The sequence below is a fragment of the Eurosta solidaginis genome, chromosome 2, assembly GCF_040869045.1.
Source record: "Eurosta solidaginis isolate ZX-2024a chromosome 2, ASM4086904v1, whole genome shotgun sequence".
NCBI classification, from domain to species: domain Eukaryota; kingdom Metazoa; phylum Arthropoda; class Insecta; order Diptera; family Tephritidae; genus Eurosta; species Eurosta solidaginis.
In genome coordinates this window covers 120,569,126-120,596,791 of record NC_090320.1, presented here as the reverse complement: position 1 = coordinate 120,596,791, position 27,666 = coordinate 120,569,126, and the positions used below count along the sequence as shown (strand labels likewise).

Below are 27,666 nucleotides of genomic sequence, written 5' to 3'. Positions count from 1 at the left end.
CAGCTGTAATATGACGCAAGACGAGCTTTTTTGCGAGAAATTGTTTGAGCGTACCGTGCATCGGAAACCCTCTGGAAGGTATCAAGTTCAATATCCTTTCAAGGAATCTTGTGACCTAACTATACTCTCCGATTCTAAATCAGACGCTTTTAAGTTATTTGCATACCAGCAGGCTCGGCTGAAAACCGACCCAAAAATGAATGAACTGTACTCCGCATTCATGGCAGAGTATCTGAACCTTGGACATATGGAATCAGTTCCAGCCAGTAACAATACGCAGCCAGTGTGCTATCTACCTCATCATGGTGTATATAAGGAATCCAGCTCCACCACTAAGTTGCGCACAGTGTTCAACGCTTCAAGGAAATACAATGCAGGCGTTTCTTTGAATGATTGTCTTCACGTCGGGCCCAAGCTCCAAACAGATTTGAACACTATCATTTTAAAATGGCGAATGCATCGAATCGCGTTTATGGCCGACATTGAAAAATGTTACCGACAGATTTTAGTGAGCAGAGCTGACGCTGATATGCAGCGAATCATCTGGCGTGACGATCAAGGGAAACCCACTATATTTCGGTTGCTCACGGTCACCTATGGGTTAAACTGTTCCCCATATCTCACCATCAAGGTATTGCACACTCTGGCGACTGATGAAGAGCCAGACTTTCCGGCAGCATCAAGAGTTCTAAAGGAGTCGTTTTACATGGATGACTGTCTTCATGGCGCTGATACGGTGGATGACGCTATTGAAATAAAACAACAGCTACAGAAGTTACTACAGCGTGGAGGTTTCAATCTTCGTAAATGGTGTTCAAACTCAGCTGAATTTAGGCGACGACTCTATTCTCTTGAGGACGATTCAGACCTTTGCTGCGATTTAAACCTTGATCGCGAAACTAAAGCCCTAGGGATATACTGGTTATGTGACACAGACAGTATCAGCTATAAGGCGAACCTAACGGCCGTATCAGGAAGCATCACGAAAAGGCAGCAACTGTCAGATGTAGCTAAAATCTACGATCCACCTGGGCTTTTAGCACCAGTCGTAGTCAAAGGAAAGGCTATCTGCCAGCTACTATGGTTAACGGGATGTGACTGGGACGACCCAATTCCCGATCCGCTTCAACAAGAATGGCGTCGTTTTAGAGAAGAAGTTCCCCAAATCGAGCAGTTGAAAGTTGCCAGATGGGTCGGAGCCTCACCTAGCATACGGAGTTACCAACTACATGTATTCTCAGACGCGTCAACTGTTGCCTATGCTGCAGTAGTGTACCTTCGACTAGAAGACGCAGACAACAACATAAAGGTATCAATACTAACTGCCAAAACTAAAATCGCACCATTGAAAAGGATAACCATCCCGTGTTTGGAGTTGAATGGTGCTCTTCTCGCGGCAAAATTATCTGCTAAAGTTCTGTCAACAATTACAATGCCAACAATTCAGACATACTGCTGGTCCGACTCTAAAACTACACTCAGCTGGATTCGGTCAAGTCCGGGCAAACATAAACTTTATGTCAGCAATCGTGTAACCCAGATCCAAGAACTCACGCATATAAACTCTTGGAATTATGTACCTACTGCAACTAATCCAGCGGACATTGCCTCCCGTGGTGTGGACCCTTCTGAGCTCGCTAATTTGTCATTATGGTGGAATGGACCCCCATGGTTAAGTAACCCGCACTGTGAGTGGCCTGACCAAAGCAAAATTTCGCCCCATCTGCCAAACGAGGAATTCGTATCACTGATGACAGTTCCCACTATCCCCACGTCGACACTCACTGAAACCTTACTTAAAAGGTACTCCAATATAAACACGCTGTTGGCAGTAACGAGCTGGTGTAAGCGATTCATTGCGGCGCAACTGAAGCTGCCACACGCCAAAACACCTTGGTGCACAGCCGCAGAAAGAGCAGTTGCATTGGACTTTTGGATAAGATATGTACAACATATACATTTTGCCCATGAGATTTCTTGTCTTCGCAACAACAAACCAATTAGCTTAAAAAGCAACCTGTTAAAACTGAACCCAATGTTAGACAACAACGGCATTTTACGTTTAAACGGGCGGTTAAAGAATGCAGATATGCCCTTCCATGAACGATACCCATGCCTGTTACCAAAAAGAGACCCCTTGTGTACGTTATTAATTAAACAAGCGCATGACCACACTCTGCACGGTGGCGTTCAAGCCTCGCTCAATTTTTTAAGAAGACGCTACTGGATGATTGATGCTCGCTCAGTTATTAAGAGTTACATACACCGTTGCATAAGATGTTATCGTTTCAAAGGCATGCCAACCAATCAAATCATGGGGTGCCTTCCCTCTCAACGTTGTAATGTTTCAAGGGCTTTTAGTCACTGTGGCATAGACTATGGCGGACCTTATCAAATTCGCACCACAAAGGGAAGAGGTCACAAAAGCTACAAGGGATATATCGCCCTATTCGTATGTTTCAGCACGCGGGCTATTCATCTGGAATTGGTCAGCGATCTGAGCACCGCTACGTTCCTCGCAGCACTCCGAAGATTCTTCGCTCAGAGGGGCTATAGTGCAGATATATACAGTGACTGTGCAACAACTTTTGTTGGGGCAAATTCGGAGCTCCGAGCAGATCTGAACGCTTTCAAACAACAATTTGACGCAGCAGCACGCTATGCGGCAACACTTGGGGTGTCGTGGCACTTCATCCCGCCGGGCTCTCCGAATTTCGGCGGCCTATGGGAGGCGGGCATCAAAAGCACGAAGCATCATTTGAAACGAGTAATGGGGACGGCGAAACTGACATTCGAGGAATTTTATACAGTGCTTAAGCAAGTCGAAGCTGTACTTAATTCGAGACCAATATCTGCATTGACTGATGATCCAGAGGATTTTGCGGCGCTTACCCCTGGGCACTTTTTGGTGGGCGGTCCGCTCACAGCGGCTCCAGAACCAACCTTACTAGATATCACTCCAAACCGACTTAAAAAATGGAAGCAGATGCAGCAAATGTACCACCACTTCTGGGCTCGATGGAGCTGTGAATATCTACGTGAATTACAAGCTCGACGTAAATGGTGTCAAACAAGTTCAAATCTTTCGCCGGGCGATTTGGTTTTAGTATACGATGAGCGCTCTCCACCAACTCAGTGGATGTTAGGTCGGGTAGTAGAAACGCATCCAGGAGCTGATGGCATTGTCCGAGTGGTTACGGTTCGCACGGCGACCTCCACCCTCAAGCGAGCCATAACGAAGCTAGTGGTACTTCCAATTGAAGGTCAATGAGAACCACACGGTGGGCGGTCGTTATATTTCGTCAGTAATATGACGAGGTGGGCGGAATGTTAAGAATAATTGCAAGTGTGGCCAGTACATATTTTCATGATGACACGGAAGCCTTTAAACATATCTGCGGGGAACAGCTGTTTTCGATTGCTTGCCAACTGTTTTCGTTCTTTTTTTCTCTCTCTCATCTCAACCACCAAACCGACTGGATCTGCAGGTTTTAATACTGAGTTAAAATAGAATACTTTGTATGTTGATGATTGAATTATAATAAATAAAATTTAACATTGAGCACTAAACCAACAACATTGTGATTCTTCGTAACAGCTCCAATAATTTTTCAAAGACAAGCTTTAAAATATTAATAATGAATGATAAATAAATTGTAATTAAAATGGCAATGCTGACTTCCTTGTTCATTTGGAAGGCATATGGTAAGGCAGGTAAGGGGCCACCGAAATTTAGGTGCGTCGGTGGCCATGGTTTCTGAGGGTGGGCTAAGCACCGGGCGTCGCAACAACACCCGCGGCGCCCCTCTATATATTCGGCCCTTTTTGTTTATTTTCCTTTTGGTTCTTTTTGCTTCCACAATAAATGCGTTTCCATAACAGATGGCGCCCAACGTGGCGCCTGAGGCGCTGGCCGCGAGGGTCAGTCGGGTCAACTTGTGAGGTTGACCATCCCACCAGTCCGAGTGAGCAGCCACCGAAGCTGACACCTACGTTGCGGTGGGATGGTTGGACGGATCAGGTTGTCCGGGCTGGTCATCGGGGGCAGTGGCCGAAGGAGCCGCGGACTGAACGTCTTGTCCTCCGGACTTTTGTATTTCATCCGATGAGGCAGTGCTGCACGCACTTGATTTTTTTTGTAAGTGGGTTTTTGTGTTTCCGGATGTTTTGTCCGTTAGTCGGCCCTGGTTGAATATGTCCGCTAATTGGGTTTTTTTTATAATGTGAAATAATTTTTTTAGTTTTCCCTTTTGCCGAATTTGTTTTGTTTTGTGTTGTCCGGTGCGAGAGTGTGTCTGTGTATTATAAGAACCCCAGCTCATCCCACGTCCCAGGTGGCAGTTTCGAATACCACCTGGACTGTGACGGGTTGAGCTGGGATTCAGAGTGGCACTCCTTCCTGTCCCACCAGACTGGGGGAGCGGTTTAGAAACCGCTCCACCCATTGCGGTGGAGGCAGGAGGGGTGCCCAGAGAGAATGGACGGGAGGCCCCAACACCCCCAACCAGTCCCAGGGGCGATCCCCTGGAGACTGCCCCTGCGTTGCGGCTGGGCGTGTTGAGACCGACCCGTGTGTGCCTGGAGCGGACCCTAGTGGCCCCAACCAGTATCGGAGGGGGCCTTAAGACCCCCTCGCATTGCGGTTGGGAGCACTAGGGACATGCATGAATGTATCTGTGTTTTTTTTCTGTAGCCCTGCTGCCTTCTAATGATGGGATGTCAGCATTCCCATCACCACCTATATTGTATATTTTACTAACTACTTTTTTTCCAGCTTTGAATTTTTTTGTCGATTCGATAGTCGAACAAAGGACAATAATACGTGTTCGCGCGATTTTTTTTCCGCACAAAAAAATTTTTTTCTCGCATATGTATATATATACACATTTTTTTTTGACAAATCCTCGCCTAAAATATAGGGTGGAAGGGGGGTGAGTTCAGACCTTTTACTTAACCCCTAACGGCCTTACGTTTGGCAGTAAATAAAAGCCTTTTTCCGAATACTAGGATTTAACAAACTACGACCTAACAAATAAAATTTTTTTTTATTATGTCACGCGAGCAGTCGTACGGCCAACCGGGCCGAACTACTCCGTTTGGGAGTGCGGGAAGCTTCCGTGGGAGCCAGAACCGGGGCGGTAATAATAGGGGGGCTTTCCCCAAGGCAAGGCGTCCCTTGGTGGTGCACACCCCAGTAGGTGGACCATATGTAGATCCCGCGGGGCCGAATATGGGCCCGGACCTGACTGACCCTCGCGAAAAATTGGACAGACCGGGAAGCAACAGTCACTTGAATGCGCCCGTATTAAACGCGCATGATATCTCGGAGCTAATAACCAATGCATCGATCTATGCACCCGAAGGAGCTGGTGCTTTACCACCAAATTAGGAGACGGGAAATTTTGTGGACGCTACAAGTGATCGGACGAATACCCTAGGAATGCAGGGAGAAGCCACTTGTGGAGGCTCGTGGGTGGACGTGCTACACCAGCTGTTCCAGGCTTCGCATGAGGAAATGCGGAGAGAGATGGGGTCAATTAGAACCAATATGGACCAGCTCAACGCCGCTCCCGAATCCGCACAGCAATCAAATCAGCAAAACAGGAACGCAAGTAGGATGGACCGTAACCCATTTCCAACGGTAGTACCGCCAATATACCCTGCTCCGAGCAACATAGTAGTGCAGCCGCAGGAGTGGAAAATCTTTTTCGACGGCACTGGGAGCGTGGCCGATTTCCTTTTTAAACTGAACACCTTGTGTGTGCGCACGCAATGCACGGACGAACAAATAATGGCTAGTTTCCACCTGTTTCTTTCCGGGTGGGCCGAAGAATGGTACTTGCTTTTCACTAAACAAAACCCAAACGCGACTTATGCCTTTTTGTGCTACTCATTGAAAAGAGAGTTTGGCACTTTGAAAACTGACCACGAGATCATGATGGAGATCTCCATGCGGAAGCAAAAAGCAAGTGAGTGTTATGACGTGTTTCACACGGACATAATCTTCTTGAACGCGCGCTTAAGAGAGCCAATGTCGGAGCTTCTACTGATTGACATAATAAAAAGAAACGTCAACAGTAGCCTTAAGCTGATGCTTTTCAACGCAGATGTAAGGAACCTTCATGATCTACGCGATGTAGCACGCAGCGGTGAACAAGTGCTGAAAGAAAGCAAGCTGCTGGGAGCCACTTACCCAGCACGGCATGTAAGCGAAGCACGCGTGACAACCCCGGACATGAGGATAGAAGGCGAAGACGTCGAGATGGATCCGCAGATAGAGATGCTGGAATATCGACGCAGCAGGGGACCGGACTATTCCGGAATCCAATGCTGGAATTGCCAGGCAATGGGGCACTCTTATATATATTGTGAGGAACCCATAAAAAATCATTTTTGTTTTAAATGTGGGTATAAGGGTGTATTTACTCCTAAATGCCCTAGGGACCATCGCAGGCAGGGACCCCAGTACCCGAGCGAGAAGGCGGGGGAACGTCGTTCGGCTTCATAGCTCCCACAACAGCCAGTGCTCGTGGCGTCGTCCCGTGCGCTGAACCAGAGGGTGAATCTCTGCATGGAGGTGATACGCTTCCGAGGTGCAGTAGTACCCTGGCAGAAGAGCACTCAAAAGTGATAACAACTTACCCTCACAGTACGGACAGTTCGAATAGTTCTGAAGCCGAGAGTCAAACGTCTTCATCCGCGATGGGCGAGCCGACTAAAGTTCTGCGACGCCGGCATAGGGATGTCGCTTGCCAGACGCAACTTTCACCAAACCTAGAAGAAAGGGAACATAGGTATGAACAAATAAGACATACCATTTTTGAACACTACCCGGTATCGGAAAATATTTTGAAGTGTAGGAAGAGATACCACAGGAGAGTACAGGAGCGTAGACTGCTGCAAGCCACCACGTTAACGCTTACAGAGGACGAAAGGCCTTTAGTAAAGGCTTAAATTAAAGATAGTTTCCTTGTAGGGTTGTTGGACTCGGGAGCCAACGTCTCCATCTTAGGGAAAAATGGAGTAGAATTCCTAGAGGATAACGGCTTCGAATATCAGCCCTTACACGCGTTCGTATATACAGCGGGCGGCAACAAGCAAAAAATTTTAGGCTCAGTATCCCTACCAGTCACCTTCAAAAATATCACAAAGGTTATTCGTTTTTACCTTGTTCCCTCATTGCTCCAAGAAGCATACTTCGGGGTAGATTTTTGGAGAGCATTTGCGTTAGCTCCCGAAATATTCCCAAGCGTAGAGTGTTTAGAGGTTAGGCTTGAAAAGGAAGAGGAACTTAACCTCCATGAATTGTCACCAGACCGGAAATTAGAATTACAAAAGGTCATCGAGACGTTTCCTTCATACGAGAAATTAGGCCTAGGGCAAACCAAATTAGTGGAGCATCACATCGACACCGGTGATGCTGTACCTATAAAAAGCAAACATTTCCCTCTTTCGCCACCGAGGCAAGCCGAAGCTTTTAGCGAACTAGACAGGTTACTCGAATTAGGAGTTATAGAAGAATCGAACTCCCCGTGGTGTAGTCCTGTAGTACTGTTCCGGAAACCAGGTAAAGTTAGGCTGTGCATAGATTCCAGGAAGGTCAACGCGGTGACTAAGAAAGACTCGTACCCCCTGCCTCATATCAACGGCTTATTGAGCAGACTGAAAGATACGCATTTTATTAGTGGCATTGATCTGAAGGACGCGTTCTTCCAGATCAAACTGACAGAGTCCTCCAAGGAAAAAACAGCATTCGCAGTTCCGGGGAGGCCTCTGTACCACTTCAAGGTGATGCCATTTGGTCTGTGCAATGGACCGCAGACTATGAGTAGGCTGATGGACAAGGCAATCCCTTCGCGTCTGCGAGAGAATGTCTTCGTCTACCTAGATGATCTAATGGTGTGTAGTACAAATTTTGAAGACCACCTGAAATTGCTGGCGGAAGTGGCTAACTGTTTGAGAGACGCAGGTCTGACAATAAACGTCGAGAAAAGTAAATTTTGCCAGAAAGAAATACGCTTTTTAGGGTACCTGATAGGCAGCGGGTGTTTGAAAGTGGATCCGGGAAAAATAGAAGCAATGCAAAACTTCCCGATCCCTAAATCCCCTCGGCAAGTGCGTAGGTTTGTGGGCATGGCGAATTGGTACCGAGCGTTTATTACCAATTTTGCTGACTTGGCAGGTCCCTTGACCGACTGTCTCCGCAAGTCAGCAGGCCCGTTTAAGCTTACTCCTGAAGCTATAGAGGCATTCGAAAAACTAAAAGTAGCCTTGAGTTCGGCGCCTGTCTTGGCCCAACCAGACTTTTCCAAAGAATTCGTAATACAATGCGACGCTTCCAAAATCGGTGTTGGCGGAGTGTTGTTCCAGGTCGATGATGAGGGCGCTGAGCATTCAATCGCGTTCGTGTCGAAAAAGCTGAATAATGCTCAACGCAATTATACAGTAACCGAGCTGGAATGTCTTGCAGCCATAATCAGCGTGAAGCGTTTCCGACCCTATGTCGAAGGATTACCTTTTTGTGATTATTACGGACCACTCCAGTCTCAAGTGGTTGATGACACAAAAAGACTTGAGCGAGAGGTTGGCGAGATGGTCACTCTTACTGCAAAGATACGATTTTAGAATGGAACATCGTAAGGGCACCCTGAATGTAGTACCAGACGCGCTGTCGCGTTTTGATGCCGATGAGTTGTCTTTCATTACCACACCCGGAGAAATAGATTTAGTCTCTCCCGAATTTGGCAGCAACGAATATTTAGACTTAATTCGGACCGTCACCGAAAACGAGGAATCACTTCCGAATTTACGAGTTGTGGACGGTGTAATTTTCAAAAGAGTTAAGTTTCGTAAGGGGTGGAAGGGGAAGAAGACTCGCTGTGGCGTTTATGGTTGCCAAAAGGGTTGACTAAGGAAGCAGTGAGATTAGCACATGACGCTAACTGGAGTTACCATGGCGGATGGCAGAAAACCTTAGAACGTGTCAGGCAGAAGTACTTCTGGCTGCAGCAAGCTAAGGACGTCAGGGACTACGTCCAGCGTTGTGACACCTGCAAAACGGTAAAACCCACCAATCAGCAGTCGAGACCACCTATAGGGAGTACCTTTTGAACCCGAAAGGCCATTTCAGCGGTTATATTGCGACTTTCTAGGGCCGTATCCAAGATCTAAGCGGCGTAATCAATTTCTTTTTATAGTATTAGACCATCTTTCAAAATACGTTTGGCTAAAGCCCATGCAAAGAGCCACCACTGTTAACGTTATAAATTACTTCGCCTCCGAAATTTTTCCGACTGTAGGGGTTCCTGAATTTATCCATAGTGACAATGGTAAACAGTTTATCTCGAAGGAAATGATCCAATTTTTAGTAAATTACGGGGTGACGCACGTGAGGACGGGGCTATATTCTCCCCAAGCGAACGCATCTGAACGCGTCAATAGAGAAATTGTTTCTAAGATTAGGATTTTCCTGAAGGATAAGCCTGACCACACCGATTGGGATAAGCATATACCCGAAATTTTATCAGTTTTGAGAAGTGATTTTCATACGGCGATTCAGTGTTCTCCATACTTTGCATTATATGGCCAAAATATGGTCCAGCATGCCGCAACGTACAAAATTTTAGCGAAGCTCGGCAGCCTTCGGGAAGACCAAGTTACGATAGTAAGCCGAACTTACAAGTTGACTAATATTCGTGAGCAAATCCGTAAAAATTTAGATCAGGCTACGGATAGGAAAGTCAACTACAAGGCAAGTCAACTACAAGGAAGGTCAGGAAGTTTTCCGAAGAAACTTTGCCTTAAGTAACTTTAAACAGGGTATTAACGCCAAATTCCTGCCGAAATACCTTAAGTGTCGTGTGCTTCGAAAAATAGGCAATGCATTGTATGATCTCGAGGACCTAAACGGGAAATTGATAGGTCGCTTCCATGCTTCGGACATTCGTCCGCAATGAACCAACAAGGGCGTTTCTTTTGCTAAATTACAATTTGATCTTTTTTTTTTATATATCTACCAATCGGACTTTTTTTTTTTGTCTGGGCGTTTTGGCGGTCGGGGACATCTAGCCCAGTATTCTCCCCGAGCACTGACCTCATAGGATGCTCACGTGCGTACTCACCGAGGACCGTGAACACCCTGGCAGTCCACACTTAGGTCGGACTAGCCTTTCGGAGTTTTGACGAGTTCTCCAGATCAAAATGTCTAAATGTCTTATGATAATAACGAAAACAGAACTTTACATATATTTTTTTGTTAACCAAACATAAGCAAATTAATTTAAATACCTTTGTTGTTAGAGAGCATAGTTTATATTTGGAATTTAGCTAATGCTCCAATAATTTTTCAAAGACAAGCTTTAAAATATTAATAATGAATGATAAATAAATTGTAATTAAAATGGGAATGCTGGCTTCCTTGTTCATTTGGAAGGCATAGGGTAAGGCAGGTAAGGGGCCACCGAAATTTAGGTGCGTCGGTGGCCATGGTTTCTGAGGGTGGGCTAAGCACCGGGCGTCGCAACAACACCCGCGGCGCTGCTCTATATATTCGGCCCTTTTTGTTTATTTTCCTTTTGGTTCTTTTATTTTATTTTCAGCAGTTTTTTTTGAATTTTGATTTCAGAGTAGTAACCGGTCATGTCCGGTTCGGTAATTTTTTTTTGCGTCAGTTCTTTTTGAATTTTTTGAATTTAGATTTTGAATGCCAACGGTCTGTCCGTGACTACCGGTTCGGCCGGATGTTGTTTTATTTTGAATTTCAAGCGTTTTGAGTCGGTCTCTGCGCTTTTTGACAGCTAGTTTTGATAGGCATGATAGGATTTTTTTTCTGTTTATGGCGCAGGAACAGTAAGGTTGGCAAGGACCCGCCCCAGCCGACAATGACTAGCCACTGTGCACCACATAATCATGCCGACCGCCTTCCTTAGTGCTTCCACAATAAATGCGTTTCCATAACAATCTTATGAAGAATACACTCCATAAACCTAATTCTCGCATGCAGAGTTGACATCCCATATTTATAAATGTCAGTATCAACGTCTATGTTAAAAATTAATGTGAGGTCGTTCATCTCTTTTGGGGTAGCCTTACATATGTCTCAACGTTGCGCGGATGTATCACTCAAAATTGATGAAGCTTTTCAATCATGGTTAGTACTAATGAGTGACTGACTTTAACTTTTTCAGATTTTCTTTCCGTTAAATTGTCGATTTCGAATTGAATCGCACTCATTCCTTGAGTGATAGTATATTTGTTTTCTTGCACAAATTTGAAAAAAAATGGGACGATATAAATATGTCGAATTGGGAAATTCATTTTCCCAAACAACCTTCACCTCAGAAGTTAATTTAATCGGTACCAAACTTCCCATTAAAATGCAAGAATCGTTTTCAGTATCATCACAAGTGCTAATTATACCTTTCATGAAAATGAAATGGTATATTAATTTCGTCACGAAAACCAAAATTGTAAGTCCTTAAAGGAAAATAGATAGACCCACCATTAAGTATACCGAAATAATCAGGATGAAGAGCTGAGTTGATTTAGCAATGTCCGTCTGACCGTCTGTCCGTATGTCTGTTTGTATGCAAACTAGCCCTCAATTTTTCAGATATCTTGATAAAATTTGGTGAGTGGGTGTATTTGGGTGTCCGATTAGACATTTGTCGGAACCGGCCGGAGCGGACCACTATAGCATATATCCTCCATACAACCGATTTTTCAGAAAAAGAGGATTTTGGTCATATCTTACTCAATTTAACAGATTGAAGCTTCAAACTTCACCATATAATTTCGTATATTGCACATATTGTTGCCTGAAAAAATTTATGAGATCGGTCGTATATATAATATATATCCCCCACATCCGATTGTTCAGATAAGAAACATTTCGTAATGACTGCCCTATTTTAAGAGCTAGAGGCTTCAAATTTCAATGAATGCTTACGTATATAGTATATATTGTTATCTGAAAAAATCATAAAGATCGGTGGTATATATAGTATATATATGGTGGTATATATAGTATATATATATAGTATATATATATATTTTCGCAATTTTAGCCCCATTTTAAGAGCTAGAAGCTTCAAATTTCACCGAATGCTTACGTATATAGCATATATTGTTGTCTGAAAAAATCATAGAGATCGGTGGTATATATAGTATATATCTCATACAACCGATTGTTCAGAAAAGAAACTTTGCGCAATTTCTGCCCCGTTTTAACAGCTAGAAGCTTCAAATTTCACCGATTGCTTTCGTATATAGTATATATTGTTGTGTCAAAAAATCATAGATATCGGTGATATAAATAATATATATATGATGGTATATATAGTATATATATATTTTTTGGCGATTTCAGCCCCAGTTTAATAGCTAGAAGCTTCAACTTTCACCAAATGCTTACGTGTATAGGATATATTGATGTCTGAAAAAATCATTGAGATCGGTGGTATACATAGTATATATCTCATACCTCCGATTGTTCAGATAAGAAATTTTGCGCAATTTCTGCCCCGTTTTAACAGCTAGAAGCTTCAAATTTCACCAAATGTTTACGTATATAGCATATATTGTTGTCTGCAAAAATCATAGAGATCGCTGGTATATATAGTATATATCTCATACAACCGATTGTTCAGATAAGAAACTTTGCGCAATTTCTGCCCCGTTTTAACAGCTAGAAGCTTCAAATTTCACCAAATGCTTACCTATATAGCATATATTGTTGTCTGAAAAAATCATAGAGATCGGTGTATATATATTATATACTTCATACAAACTGTCATTTTTCCCCCTTTTTTACGGGTAGAAGCTTCAAAATTCATCAAATTTCATCAAATAGTTACGTTTACGTCATATGTTTTTGAAACACGTGATTCGTAGTCATAGTTTTTACATGCAGACCACAAAAAACGTGAAGCTTTGCATCCTCACACAAAGTACCTACCTATTTTTATACCTTTCATGAAAATGAAATGGTATATTAATTTCGTCACGAAACCCAAAATTGTAAGTCCTTAAAGGAAAATAGATAGACCCACCATTAAGTATACCGAAATAATCAGGATGAAGAGCTGACTTAATTTAGCCATGTCCGTCTGTCTGTTTGTATGCAAACTAGTCCCTCAATTTTTGAGATATCTTGATAAAATTTGGTGAGCGGGTATATTTGGGTGTCCGATTAGTCGGAACCGGCCAGATCGGACCACTATAGCATATATCCTCCATACAACCGATTTTTCAGAAAAAGAGGATTTTGGTCATATCTTACTCAATTTAACAGATTGAAGCTTCAACCTTCACCATATAATTTCGTATATTGCACATATTGTTGCCTGAAAAAATTGTTGAGATCGGTCGTATATATAGTATATGTGGGGGATACAACCGATTGTTCAGATAAGAAACTTTTCCTAATGACTGCCCTATTTTAAGAGCTAGAGGCTTCAAATTTCAATGAATGCTTACGTATAGAGCATATATTGTTATCTGAAAAAATCATAAAGATCGGTGGTATATCAAGGTAAAAACACAACAGCTCGAAAGATTGTGGGAATCACTCCTAGATTCCTACAGAAATGTATCTCTTTCTCCATCCCATCAGGAGTCCACCGATTCAATAGAGCAAAAATACCAAAAGTGCTCTGAAAGCTATGAAATTTACATGTCACAAATTATGGACGCCATACAACTACTGCGACCCTCGCCTCAAATATCTCAGCCCTTAAATCCCCCAAATATTTCTAACTCATAACAAGTATACCTCAAAGTACCACCCTGCGATACTGAAATATTCCACGGCGGATACGAAGACTGGCCGGCATTCGGGGATATGTTTACGGCAGTCTACGGCAATCATCCCAAACTCACTCAAGCTCAAAAACTTTATCACCTACGGCAGAAAACGAGAGGCCAAGCAGGTCAGTTAGTGAAGCAATACCCTCTCACAGACAACAGTTTTCAGTTAGCATGCGACGCCCTCAAAGCTCGGTACGAAAACCGAAGAATATTGGTTGATAACCAACTGAAGACCCTCTTTAGTCTTCAGCAAATTTTCTCAGAAAATTATGAGCAAATTCAAAAGCTGCAAACCACCATAAATAATTGTTTGTGTACCCTGGAAGCACAAGGTATCCCAACCTCTAATTGGGACCCCATTCTTGTGTATATTTGCTCCTCAAAGCTGCCCAGTGAAACCCTGTCCCTATGGGAGCAATCTCTTACTTCTCGGAAAGAGCTGCCACTTTGGTCAGATATGGACAAATTTTTGACTTCCATACATACATACATAAGCCTAGAAATCCTCCACCAAACCTCACACCCAGGTCCACAAACCAAAACCCAATCCACAACTCCACGTTCTCAAATAAAAACAGAACAAATAATTATCACTCTAATAATCATCACTCAAAACCACAGCAAGTCTCTTGCAAGCTGTGTAACTCAAACCACTCAATGATGTTTTGCGTGAAATTCAAAGAGCTTACGGTAGCAGACTGCCTCAAATTTGTAAAAGAAAACAATTATTGCGAGAATTGTTTGTCATACTCACATCTCAAGCGTGATTGTCAGAGAAAGTTTTCATGCGTTTATTGCCAAAAACGACATCACTCTCTCCTCCATTGTCAATAACATCAGAACGCATATCGGACAACAGGCCTCAGACCCCAAAATACACTAGCCCAAACCACAATCCCATATCAAATAAATGATGAACAAGCATCGACATCAAGGCAAGCAGCGATTGAAGCAGCGGCGCAGAAACGCCAGGACTCAACCACCCACACGGTCTCGTCACATTTCTCCAGTAGCTGTGAAACAACACTACTCCCAACGGCACTAGTCCCCATTCACCACGCCGGGGAGTACCATAAAATTCGCGCATTTATTGACCAAGGCTCCCAGAAAACATTTTTGGCAACCCGAATCCAAAAAATGTTAGGCCTCCCAACAAAAAATGCAAGATATGAAATCTCAGGAATGGGAGGCACAGTGGTGCAAAAAGCAAACAAAATCTGCGAGGTAACTCTTTGCTCCTCAGACTTAAGCAAAGAGATTAGCACCAACGCAATTTTGCTCCCACAACTCACTCATTTTCTTCCCAATAAGACAATCTCAAAAGTCAGCTTAAAGGCATTCCACTCTCTCCAGCTCGCAGATCCAAACTGTCTCCATCCCTCAAAAATAGACATGGTTATAGGAAGCGATATAATTCCCCAAATACTGCTCGATGGTCTACAACGAAATCCGCAAGAAACCCTTATAGCTCAAAACACAATATTTGGATGGGTTCTCAGCGGACTAGTAAAGGAACTAGTCTCCACCTACTCTACACAAGCCAGTGATTCAACAGAACCGGACATCAGCACTCTACTCAAACGGTTCTGGGAACAGGAAGAGATCCAAACAACTCTATCCAGATCACCGGAGGACCAATTTTGTGAGGCCCTCTACACATCTACAACTACAAGAAGAGAAGATGGAAGTTACGTCGTAAAACTTCCCTTTAAACCCAATTTCCCCCACTCATTGGCACTAGGGCACTCCCGCCCAGCAGCGCAGCAACAATACATCAGTGTAGAAAGGAGTCTGGAAAAAAAGCCCGAATTATGTGAAAAGTACTCAGAAGTACTCACAGATTACCTCCAAATGGACCACATGCACCCGCTCCAAACACAGAAGTAATCAGAAATGGTAAATATTTCTCATTTTACCTCCCTCATCACGCTGTTCTCAAACCCGACAGCAAAACCACAAAGGTTCGCGTCGTATTTAATGCATCAAAGACATCGCACTCAGGAAACTCTCTGAACGATGTACTATACACAGGCCCGATTCTCCAAAATGACTTGATGTCAATAATTCTCAATTGGCGCCTCTACAAGTTCGTTTTCAATGGCGACATCGAAAAAATGTATCGCCAAATTTTAGTCAAGGAAGAAGATCAAGACTTCCAAAGAATACTCTTTAGAAAAGCCCCTCAAGAGCCGATTGAAGATTTTAAATTAAAAACCGTAACTTTCGGTGTTAACTGTGCTCCATACCTCGCAATCCGCACACTCCATCAACTCGCTCAGGATTGCGCAGAAAAATACCCACTCGCCAAAAACATCATACTACGAGAAACCTATGTAGATGATGTCCTCTCTGGCGGGCATGACATACAGTCCACACTTAGCTCTATGACTCAAACCATGAAAGCTCTAAAATCGGCGGGCTTTCCATTGAAAAAAATTACAGCAAACGTCACACACAAAACGGCAAATACTCTCGGCCGTAGCTAAGCTGTTCGATCCCGCAGGATGGCTTTCGCCAATAATGATCCAAGCCAAAATTCTCCTCCAATAGCTATGGTTAGAAGGTACCGACTGGGATGAACAGGTCAAACCCGCATCTGTTCATAAGTGGAACACTTTCCGGGAAAGTCTCCCAGCCATAAGCAATATACGTATTCCACGATGGGTGCAATTCGCCCCAAATAAATGCATCCAAATACACGGTTTCTCAGATGCCTCAGAAAAAGCATATGCAGCGTGCGTCTATATCAGAGTACAACATGATGAAAACTCTTTCTCATCTCAGCTTTTCGTGGCTAAAACCAAAGTCGCTCCTCTACAGACGATATCTTACCACGATTATAACTCTGTGGCGCAGTACTGTTATCAAAATTAGTAGCAAACACTCAATCCAAATTAAATCTGCCACCACACGAACTGACGCTCTGGTCAGACTCCGCCATCGTGTTGGCTTGGCTAGAAAAACCCCCACATACATGGAAAACCTACGTGGCAAATAGGATCACCGTGATTCTACAGAACGTTAGTAACGCATCTTGGCGCCACGCACCCAGTGCTGACAACCCCGCCGATTTAGGAACCCGAGGATGCAAGCCGCAAGACTTAGCTGACTCCTCGTTATGGTGGAATGGACCCTAATGGCTCTCTAAATCGAGCTCGTTCTGGCCAAAATATGTCCCTTCTACCTCAACCCTTCCGGAGAAGAAACTCGTCGAAGCCTGGCATGCTGTCGATCACGCCGATATACTGGAACGATTCTCATCATATCCGCGCGCGTTAAGAGTTGTGGCCTTCATGTACCGGTTTATCCGCCAAACCCAGAAACAACCAATTTCCAGTTCCCTAGTTCTCACGCAAGAAGAACTATATTTCGCAAAAATTAAACTCATCATGTTAACGCAACGCCATCATTTCCCAACATAATTCGCGCAATTAGAAGCCTCAAAGCACATCAGCAAGAAAAGTTCATTGTTGACCCTCAATCCCGTGCTAGATAACGCTGGACTCCTGCCAGTTAAGGGTCGTTAGTTAATGCCGACATCAGCGAGAATGAACGGTACCCGATAATTATCCCAGATAACTCCAAGCTCTGCTATTAGACTTTCTCCACAAAGTATTGCTTCATGCTGAGGTGCAACTGATGATTCGCATGATTCAAGCGGAATACTATATTCCCCGCATCAAGCAGAAAGTACCCCCCGAACGTGCCACTTACTCCGTGTCATTTCACGTAACAGGAGTTGACTTCGCTGGCCCATTTATGGCGAAAACGTCCCTCTTACGACGAGCTTCTCACACGAAAGCGTATGTTTGCGTATTCGTCTGCTTCTCCACTAAAGCAGCCCACCTCGAATCATGCACAAGTTTGACAACTGAAGCCTTCAGAGCCGCCTTCACTCGCTTCGTAGGGCGACGCGGATTACCCCACAAAATAATGTCTGACAACGGAAAGATGTTTGTTGGCGCACAACGAGCGATCCAGAGGGAGATAGCCCTATTCCTCAAAGAAGCAGCTGTGGATATTGCACAAAGGTATGCGGTACAGGACCTCTCTTGGCAATTCATACCGCCGTATGCCCCACACATGGGCGGCCTATGGGAAGCCGCAGTAAAATGCTTCAGAACCCATTTCACAAAAGTAGCTGGAAATCAAAGGTTTACATTTGAGGAATTCACCACTCTCCTCATTCGAATCGAAGCAGTGCTTAATTCTCGCCCTCTCTCTCCCATGTCACAGGATCCAAGCGACTTATTAGCCCTAACTCCTGGACATTTTCTTCGAGGAGCCCCCTTAACCTCCTTACCCGAACCGAATTCCGAAAACGTATCCCCTACTAAGAAATGGCAAAGATTAAAGGTTCTGCATCACCAGTTCAGCTCACGTTGGAAGAGCGAGTATCTACAAACATTGCATAAAAGATATAAATGGAAACATCCCCAACAAAATATTGGCGAAGGAGGTATGGTCGTTATCAAAGACGACCTTCACCCCCCTAATGAATGGCGTTTGGGCCGAGTTATCAAACTCCATGCAGGCGCCGATAAACGGGTTCGTGTGGTAGATGTCCGCACCCAAGTAGGTATAGTCATGCGAAACATTACTAAACTCTGCCTCCTCCCATCTCAGGAACTGCCGCCATAGCAACACTCTACATCAGCGAAGACTCTTCAACAAAGTCGACGGAACCTCAGAGGATCTGGAAAAGCGTCTACATCCCTGAGTTCCGCAGGCCGGCCGCCATGTTGAAGACATGAGTCAAATATACATATGCATACACGTACAATATTAATATATATAATCCTTACATCTTAATACTTACCTTAAATTTGTAATATATACTTACCCTTTTTAATTATGTATAGACATTTCAGAAATACTTACCCTTACTTGAAATACTTACCATTCAGAAATATTTACATTGTATAAAATCACATACTCATACTCATACTCATATTTTACATTCATCCTGTATCGATTTAGTAAGCTACCGTTTGCCTAAAATATGCAGATTTAAGAAATGCATACATATTTTCCTATTTACCTATTTATATACTTACCGTTTTTCTCTCTCCTTAAGTTAAAAAGTAAGCGGTCCAACTGAATGCATTGGACCGCTTTTAAGTTAGTTATTCGCCATCAGCCTAACTATACAAACGCCTCTAAACCTAAATAAATTTATCTTCGCAAATGGGAAAATTCTTAATACTCAAATAATTAATAATAAAATCTATTGTTATATATTTAAAAACGAAAGTTGTCGCGTTTTGATTTATTTTACAGTGAAGTGTTTCTCCCTAAATCCCTCAGTGCACCTACCCCCAATAGTGCATTTTTATACACCCCCTTTTTTCAAATTCATAATTACTTAATTATTAATAGGTTATTCAGTATTGTATTACTGTTTCACAAATTCTATTTTAATTCAGGTTTGGCATTTTTATAATTTTGCACTAACTTATTTATAAAATTTATAACAGTTGATATTGTAAATTCATTTGATTTTCGAATATGAGATATTATATAAATATGTGTTTATTTTTGAATTTCTTTAAAAAATTAAATGTAGATTCCATTTTCAATTAAATATGACTTAATTAAATATTTAACTTAATTTCATTTGCGTTTTCTTAAATGGAAGGAGCTCCTACGATAAGTTTTTCGATCTCTTTCTACTATATAAGATCTATGACTGCCATGTTTGTGCAGTATTCGTGCTTCGACCCACAATTTACCATCTTTCATCCACACTTTTTCCCCGTTTTCAAATTCTCCTCTTCTTTTGGGGTTTTTATCATGGTATTTTTTGTTACATTCATTATTATGGCCCAAAATGGGAATTATTTTTTCGTTTAATTCAGCATTATTAAAAAATGTTGTTTATCCAGGAACCAAAGTTCTAGTCTGTCTACCCATAAGTAACTGTGCTGGTGACAGCTCTGAGTTTTTTATTGGCGTATTTCTATACTCTAATAATGCATGCCAGAAGTTACTCTTTTGTTCATTGCATTTCAGCACTAATTTTTTCGCTACCTGAACCATTCGCTCTGCAAACCCGTTCGATTTGGGATACAGTGGGCTTGTTGTTGTTATTTTAATTTCCAAATTTTTTGCCCATTGTTTAAACTCATATGACCCAAATGGAACATTATCCGCTACTATTTCTAATGGGTATCCATGCACAGTGAAAACAATATCTAGCTTAATAGATAATACTTTTGCTGTCTTTGTTGTCAATGGTATTATATCTAGATATTTTGAAAAATAATCTCCAATGACTAAAAAACTTTTCCCAAGTACCTCCATGACGTCCATGGCAAGTCTTTCATAAGGAGAGTTGGGTATAACATGGTTTAAGAGTGGTTCTTTTATATTGCCTGACCTATATTTCTGGCAAATATTGCATTTAACTATCATAGATTCTATTTCATGATTCATGTTAGGCCAAAATACGAGTTGCCTAGCTCTATTTCTTGTTTTTTCAATACCCATATGAGATTTATGGAAGTGATCTAGTATCATCTTACGTAGAGATTGCGGCATGAATATCCGATCATCTAAAAATACCAGTTCATCTTCGACAAATAAATTAGTTTTGTATTTCCATAAGGCTTTCACATCTTCATCTAATTTCGTTCTGTCTTTGGGCCAACCATATTTTATGTACTCTTTTAGGGCCTTTAAAACCGTATCCTTTGCGGTTTCCTCCTTATGCCTTATGCCTTAAACTCTGAGCGGAGAGCCCTCGACGCACTGACAAAGTTCGTCCCGTTGTCCGAGTAGAGACTTTTCGGGCATCCTCGTCTGGCGACGAACCGACTAAACGCTGCTAGAAACGCGGCGGGACTGAGATCGGTAGTCGCCTCTAAGTGGATCGCGTTAGTCACAAAGCAGACGAATAGGCAGACGTAGCCCTTGGACATGCGGCATTCTCATTTTGTTAGCTGACCTAATCATGTGAAAACGACTTCATAGCTTAAAAGTACATCAAACGGAAATGTGAAGCTTCTCAGGACCAAAATAATTACATATCAATTTTAAAAATCGGACGTTAAATAACCAAGTTACAACGAAAAACCCGTTTCGGCTGTATTTCGAAGGATCAAAAAAATTTTCCGAAATCCTCTCAACATAATCCTCAAATTTAGGGGCGCACATTAGCATCTTTTTTTTTTTTGTATGGGGGCCAACCCAGTCTACAGTCCGGTAGAAGTGACATCAAAATAATTTGGAGTTGGAGGAGGGACAAGCATACATGGCGCAGAGTCGAGTAAAGCCTTTGGAAGGAGTATGTATTGAGGACTTAGATTGTAACAAATTGTCAGAAAGAGTCCTTGTAATAATCAGTCGCTAAATGAACTAAATAGAATGAGAAATAATAGGCAATTAAATAAAGACTAAAAACTTGAAAATAAAATAATTAAAAAAAATGTTTAAATTAAACGGTTTTATTGAAAACAATACTTACATGAAATAATAATAATACTAAAAGCAAGAAAATAATAAGGTAGGTCCTAGGTACTAGTCTTCACATTCCTCATCAATCTAGGGCGTTGATCAGACAATTAAATAAAAGCTTTGGACGCGTCAAATTTCTATTGAAAGTCATATATAAGACCAACTGAACCTTAATCAGGTTATGCTACGCCTCAAATTTTTAGAAATTTCACGAGCCCAACGCTTTTATTTAATTGTCTGATCAATGCCCTAGGTTGATGAGGAGTGTGATGACTAGTACCTAGGACCTACCTAATTATTTTCTAGCTTTTAGTATTATTATTATTTCATGTAAGTATTGTTTTAAATAAAACCGTTTAACTTAAAAATTTTTTTTAATTATTTTATTTCATGTCTTGATTGAAGTTTTCCGTAAGCTTGGGAATGTATGTGACACTGTGGTATTGCTTTGTCTCCGTTGCGTTGTTAAGTGATGTTTTTCTTGCGCTCTGTTTGCTTCTAATAACACTGGTCAACAACATTTTTGTACATGGGTCGTGCGTATATTTTTTTTTATTGCTTTTGCACCCAGAAATAAGAATATGAACATAAAAAGTTTTTGATTTGGTTTTGTTCGAAAAAAATAAGAAAAACGAAAAACATGAAAATTCATCAAAATTTGACATATGTTTGATTTATTCTAGTATAGTAAAAATCAATTTAAGGTTTATTCTTATAAATTTAGTTTTAGAATACAGTTTAAATGTTTAAAAATGCTTCTTCCTGCTTTTCCTGCCATATTCGGTAACATTTTCTCTTATTAACGTCCAAATATAGTCCCCCATCATGCTGCTTGGCGGCCATCGTGGTGTGATGGTAGCGTGCTCCGCCTACCACACCGTATGCCCTGGGTTTACACCCCGGGCAAAGCAACATCAAAATTTTAGAAATAAGGTTTTTCAATTAGAAGAAAGTTTTTCTAAGCGGGGTCGCCCCTCGGCAGTGTTTGGCAATCGCTCCGGGTGTATTTCTGCCATGAAAAGCTCTCAGTGAAAACTCATCTGCCTTGCAGATGCGGTTCGGAGTCGGCATAAAACATGTAGGTCCCGTCCGGCCAATTTGTAGTGAAAATTAAGAGGAGCACGACGCAAATTGGAAGAAAAGCTCGGCCTTAGATCTCTTCGGATGTTATCGCGCCTTACATTTTTTTTTTTTTTTTTTTATTTATCATGCTTTCCGTATACTGGCCTTGGTAGCGTTTCCAAACTCCATTATATCTTGATGGAATCGCTCCCCGTGTTCTTCTGAATAAGCTCCCATATTATCTTTGAATATATCCAGATGTGAATGTAACATGTGCATCTTTAGCGACATTCTACATCCGATGGCGGAAAAATTCGTAATCATGCCAGTTATCAGCTCATCATAATTTTCATCCCTATGATTTCCAAGAAAGCCATAAACTACTGCCTTAAAACTGTTCCAGGCTAGTTTCTCCTCATTGCTAAGTAGGTCCGGGAAAATATCGCAGTTCATATTTTTTTTTATGTGAGGGCCAACATAGACTCCAGCTTTAATTTTCGCCTCTGACAGCTTTGGAAAAAAAGTCTGCAAATATTTGAAAGCTTTAGACTCAATATTAAGAGCCTTCACAAATTGTTTAATAAGGCCCAATTTAATATGCAATGGCGGCATCAATATGTTTTTAGGATCGACACTTGCTTCATGTTTAATATTAAATCTTCTCAGTACGTTCAGGCCAATGTTTTTGGCGATAGTGGGCGGCATCATTTCTGCTATCCCATAGGCAAAGATAACAGGAGTGTTTGGTATATCCACCTTGCATTCCAGTAAAAAAACAAACCAATAACTTCCCACTAGTATTCCGTATATTTGATTGCAGTTAATGGCATTTTAAAACTGTCATAATTTTCTTTGAGATGTATGGAATGTGCCAGTGGAATAGATGGAAATTTGTTCCCATTGTGTATTAGAACTGCTTTTAGACCTTTTTTTAGCTGTCGATAAAGAGGCGCCATTCATTTGTGTTACAAGGAATACCAATTGCTTCAAATAAACCTTTCACGTCATAGCAAAAACAGAGTCCATCTTCCTTACTGTAGAAACAAGACAATTCTTCATGACGCTTACTTTGCCGAGATATTCGAACAGCAGAAGTAAGTAAATTTCGTTGTTTAAGCCGCGATGATAATAACTCTGCTTTATCTTTTGATAGATTTAAGTCTCTTATTAAGTCATTGAGATCTTCAGAGTTGATGAGATGTGGTATTGCTTGTTAAAATTGAGGAACAAATTTGGAATGTACGGATGCAGATGAACTCGGTGTTTGAAAGCTGCCTTGAGGGAATAGTTGCTTTTCCAACACAGGTGGATCAGGTACAGGATTTTGTTCCGAATGTGGTACTGGAACGGATGTCGATGGTAAGTCCGGATATATTGTTTTCCTTAAAGGTTTCCCTTTCAGTGGTTTCACTAGACAAAAATAGCAATCAGTTTCATGATTACTCGGTTCCCTCCAAATCCTCGGCACTGCGAACTTCATGGCTCTTTTCTCACCCTGGTACCAAACTATAATAAAACGTAAAGCATTTCATAACAATTTCAGTTATTATGCAATTATATATATGTAGATATATGTATATATATATGAAACCGTTAGTACAATAAAAAAGAAAAAAATAAACTTACGCTCCAGAATGCTTCTGCAAGAGTTACATGAACATGTGGAGCCCATTTTTTGTCCTGGTTTTTAACAGGTAGACCGAAGTAGGCTAGGCAGGTCTCGCAAATCCTTGTGTTTTTAGTTGAATCAAACTTTGTTTGTCTTCTTTTAATACATTCGCGACATATATAGCAAAACGAATTAGCCGCTCGTTTACAACTTCTCGAAGACATCATTCCTCTGTGATATGCAAAAACATAGTGTCGCCCACAACGAGTGACCCAAGAAACTACAGCTTATTAAAAAAAAATTTTACTTACAAAAACGCTATCAGGTAGCTGGCATGCTGTATTGCTAGGCCTGCTAATCGTTAGTAAAATTTTCGATGAGTTTCTTAATATGTACTTAACGAATTGCCAAATCTACCTAAAATCATGTGTATCTGGGACCTTTTATCTCCTTTTTACTGTTTCTCAGCCACATTTTTTTGGTTTTGCTTTTTTAAGATGAGTATGTTGTACTTTAAGTAGATCTTTTTTCGATGCATCAGGTAGCTACCCGCCGCCCTCTATCGACCGAAATAGCGCGAAAGGACCTACATTAGCCTGGTGCAAAAATGCAAAATTTTCAAATCGCTATAACTTCTACAAAACCAAATAGTTTTGATTCGTAATTGCATTTTTTTTTTATAGAATTGAACATAGAATCCAAATGTATAGGGCAAAACCCATGTACAAAAAAAATTAGGGATGTAATTAGGTGGCTCGGTTAATTATTGTTTATTAGTATGTTGGATATTTTTCTTTTAATTTTTCTCCAGAACCGTTTGTGGCTTAACGTGAATATTTTATGTATGAGGCTTTTTGCTGTATTATTTATTTATTCAGTTCGTCCATTATAATGTGTGCTATGGTCGGGGAGAGTGGGTTTCCCATTGGCATTCCGAAACTTTGTGTGAAAATTTGGTCATCGTACATGAAGTAGTTGTTGTCGTTCAGGCAGAAGTTTAAAATTTTAAGGAATTTGTGTTTTGCATTCATTGATTGTGTTTTGCTGAATTTGGCCATTATTATTTTAATGGCTAAGTATATTGGTATGTTGGTGAACAACGATACCATATGGAATGAAACCAGTATATCTTCTTCAGATAGTTTCATGTTATCCAATCTTTGTTTGAGTCTGTATACGGAGCGCAAACGTTCATAAATTCATTGAATTTGTACATTGATTTCAATGAAAACATTCATTAAAAACGTGCCAACGAACAAAATCATAATAATTTAATGATCGTTATTCATAAATTGTAAAATTTATGAACGTTATTTATGATTATGAAAGAAATTAACGAACGCTGTTCATAAAAATATTATGAACGTGTTCATAAAATTTAATGACATTTTTCATAGATTTTGTGAATTTATCCGTAAATTTTAATGAACATATTCATATTGTATATGAATTAATTCGTAGATTTTAATGTATTTTTTCATAGAATTTAATAAAAAGATTCATAAGCTTTATGAATCTTTTCAATAATTTCCACCCCCCAAAAAAACAGCAAAATCTTTTATTTTTTAACAAATTCATTTTATTAACCCTTAACTACATTCGTGGGGTAGCTTTTACCCCAATACAATTTTTTACATATTTTTCAAAGTAGTTAATTAAAAATAATGAGGAAATCTTATAAATACTATATAAAAAAAATTTATTTCATTTATCACATTGTTTACATATTTCTATTTCCTTATAATGAGTTTTAAAAATATATATATATTTTTTGTAAAATTTGTATATACAGACACTAGAGATGAATACTGAGGGTTCAATAACACAGTGCTACACTGATTTTGAACTTTAATAGCGACCTAGTGTCCGTTGTAGGTCTTGATGAGTAGATCAAGATGCCGTGTTTCAAAATTTTCTAACACCCCGAAATTTTCAAGTTATTGTTGAAAAACTGTTTTTCTTGTACCTCGCGCATTCAAAAATTCGTTACTCCGTCATTTTTCCATAAATTTTTGATTGCTTAACAGTTTTGGAAAGCCGAAAGATAGGGCTTTAAAAATATATATATTTGTCTACACTTTTTATAGTAAATTTTTGATATTTTTTAAAAGTTATCTAAAATTTTCTCGTTTTTTTTTAATTTTTCAAATTTGACGGCTTTTTAATGTATCATTTCTTTAATGAATTATTTTTTTTCATAAAGAGATTGAGAGAACATTCTATCTCGAGTAAAAGAGGTACTGGTTGATCAAATTCGGTTGAGAATTGTTGAAATGACAACACTTTTTGTGAACAAGAAAATTCTGCTCTCATCGTGGAATCGATATCGCGCCATGTCAGCATTGAATGTATGATTTCAGTATATCGCTGCCATCGTATTGAACATTCTTATCGTTTCTTTTATTCTACCAATTATTTTTTGTTATAACAAAATTTCAATTATTGACTTTAATTATTTAAACAATTTCGATATTTTTTATTTATCTACATATGTATATCATCTCTCGAGTAATTTTATTTCGTTCCTATTTTGGAGAGAAAAAATAAAGAAATAAATAGTTGCAAATATATTTACATAAAATTTTGTTTTATATTATGTATTTAATACAAAAAAAAAATTCGAATTTCGATAGCTGTTAAAAATGTTTGCTAGATCTTTTACGTTTATAAGCCACATCGTCAGTATCGCGTTTTAGAGACCAGCAATAATTTGCCAGCATTCTGATCTGACTTTTTCCGACAAAACGTTTTTCGATCTCTAATAGTTCCTGATGGAACCGTTCTCCCTGTTCGTCACTGAATTGTCCAAGATTTTCAGGGAAGAAATCCAAATGTGAATGCAGAAAATGGACTTTGATTGACATTCTGCACCCCATCTGCCCATAAGCCTCTAGAAACTCATTCACTATTTCTACGTAGTTGGCGCTTCTGTTATTCCCCAAAAAATTGTTGCATAGAGAAATAAAACTCGCCCATGCTCTTTGCTCTACGTTATTAAATTTTTTGAAAAATTCCGTATCAGAAAAAATTTTTCGTATTTGTGGGCCAACAAAAATACCTGTAAAGTTGACAATAATGAGAAAATTGCTGTAAATTACAGATTAATTAAGGTTAAACGGAGAATAGAGAATGCTCAAAACAACGGCGACGATATACTGAAATCATACATTCAATACTGACATGGCGCGATATCGATTCTACGATGAGAGCAGACTTTTCTTGTTCACAAAAAGTGTTGTCATTTCAACAATTCTCAACCGAATTTGATCAACCAGTACTTTTTTTACTCGAGATAGAATGTTCTCTCAATCACTTTAAGAAAAAAAAAATAATTCATTAAAGAAGTGATACATTAAAAAGACGTCAAACTTTGAAAAATTAAAAAAAAAACGAGAAAATTTTAGATAACTTTTAAAAAATATCAAAAATTTGCTTTAAAAAGTGTAGACAAATATATATTTTTAAAGCCCTATCTTTCAGCTTTCCAAAACTGTTAAGCAATCAAAAATTGAGGGAAAAATGACGGAGTAACGAATTTTTGAATGCGCGAGGTACAAGAAAAACAGTTTTTCAACAATAACTTGAAAATTTCGGGGTGTTAGAAAATTTTGAAACACGGCATCTTGATCTACTCATCAAGACCTACAACGGACACTAGGTCGATACAAAAGTTATTGAGATATTTTTTTTTTTTTGTAGCACTGTGTAATTAATAAAAAATAAATACATAAAAT

The 27,666-nt window shown here is 40.4% G+C and overlaps 1 protein-coding gene across 3 annotated transcripts in view; it reads right to left on the bottom strand.

Moving 5' to 3' along the window:
* Hr38 (Hormone receptor-like in 38) overlaps window positions 1–27,666 on the bottom strand; it is an 801,608-nt gene that overhangs the window by 367,694 nt on the left and 406,248 nt on the right. The window lies entirely within an intron of this gene.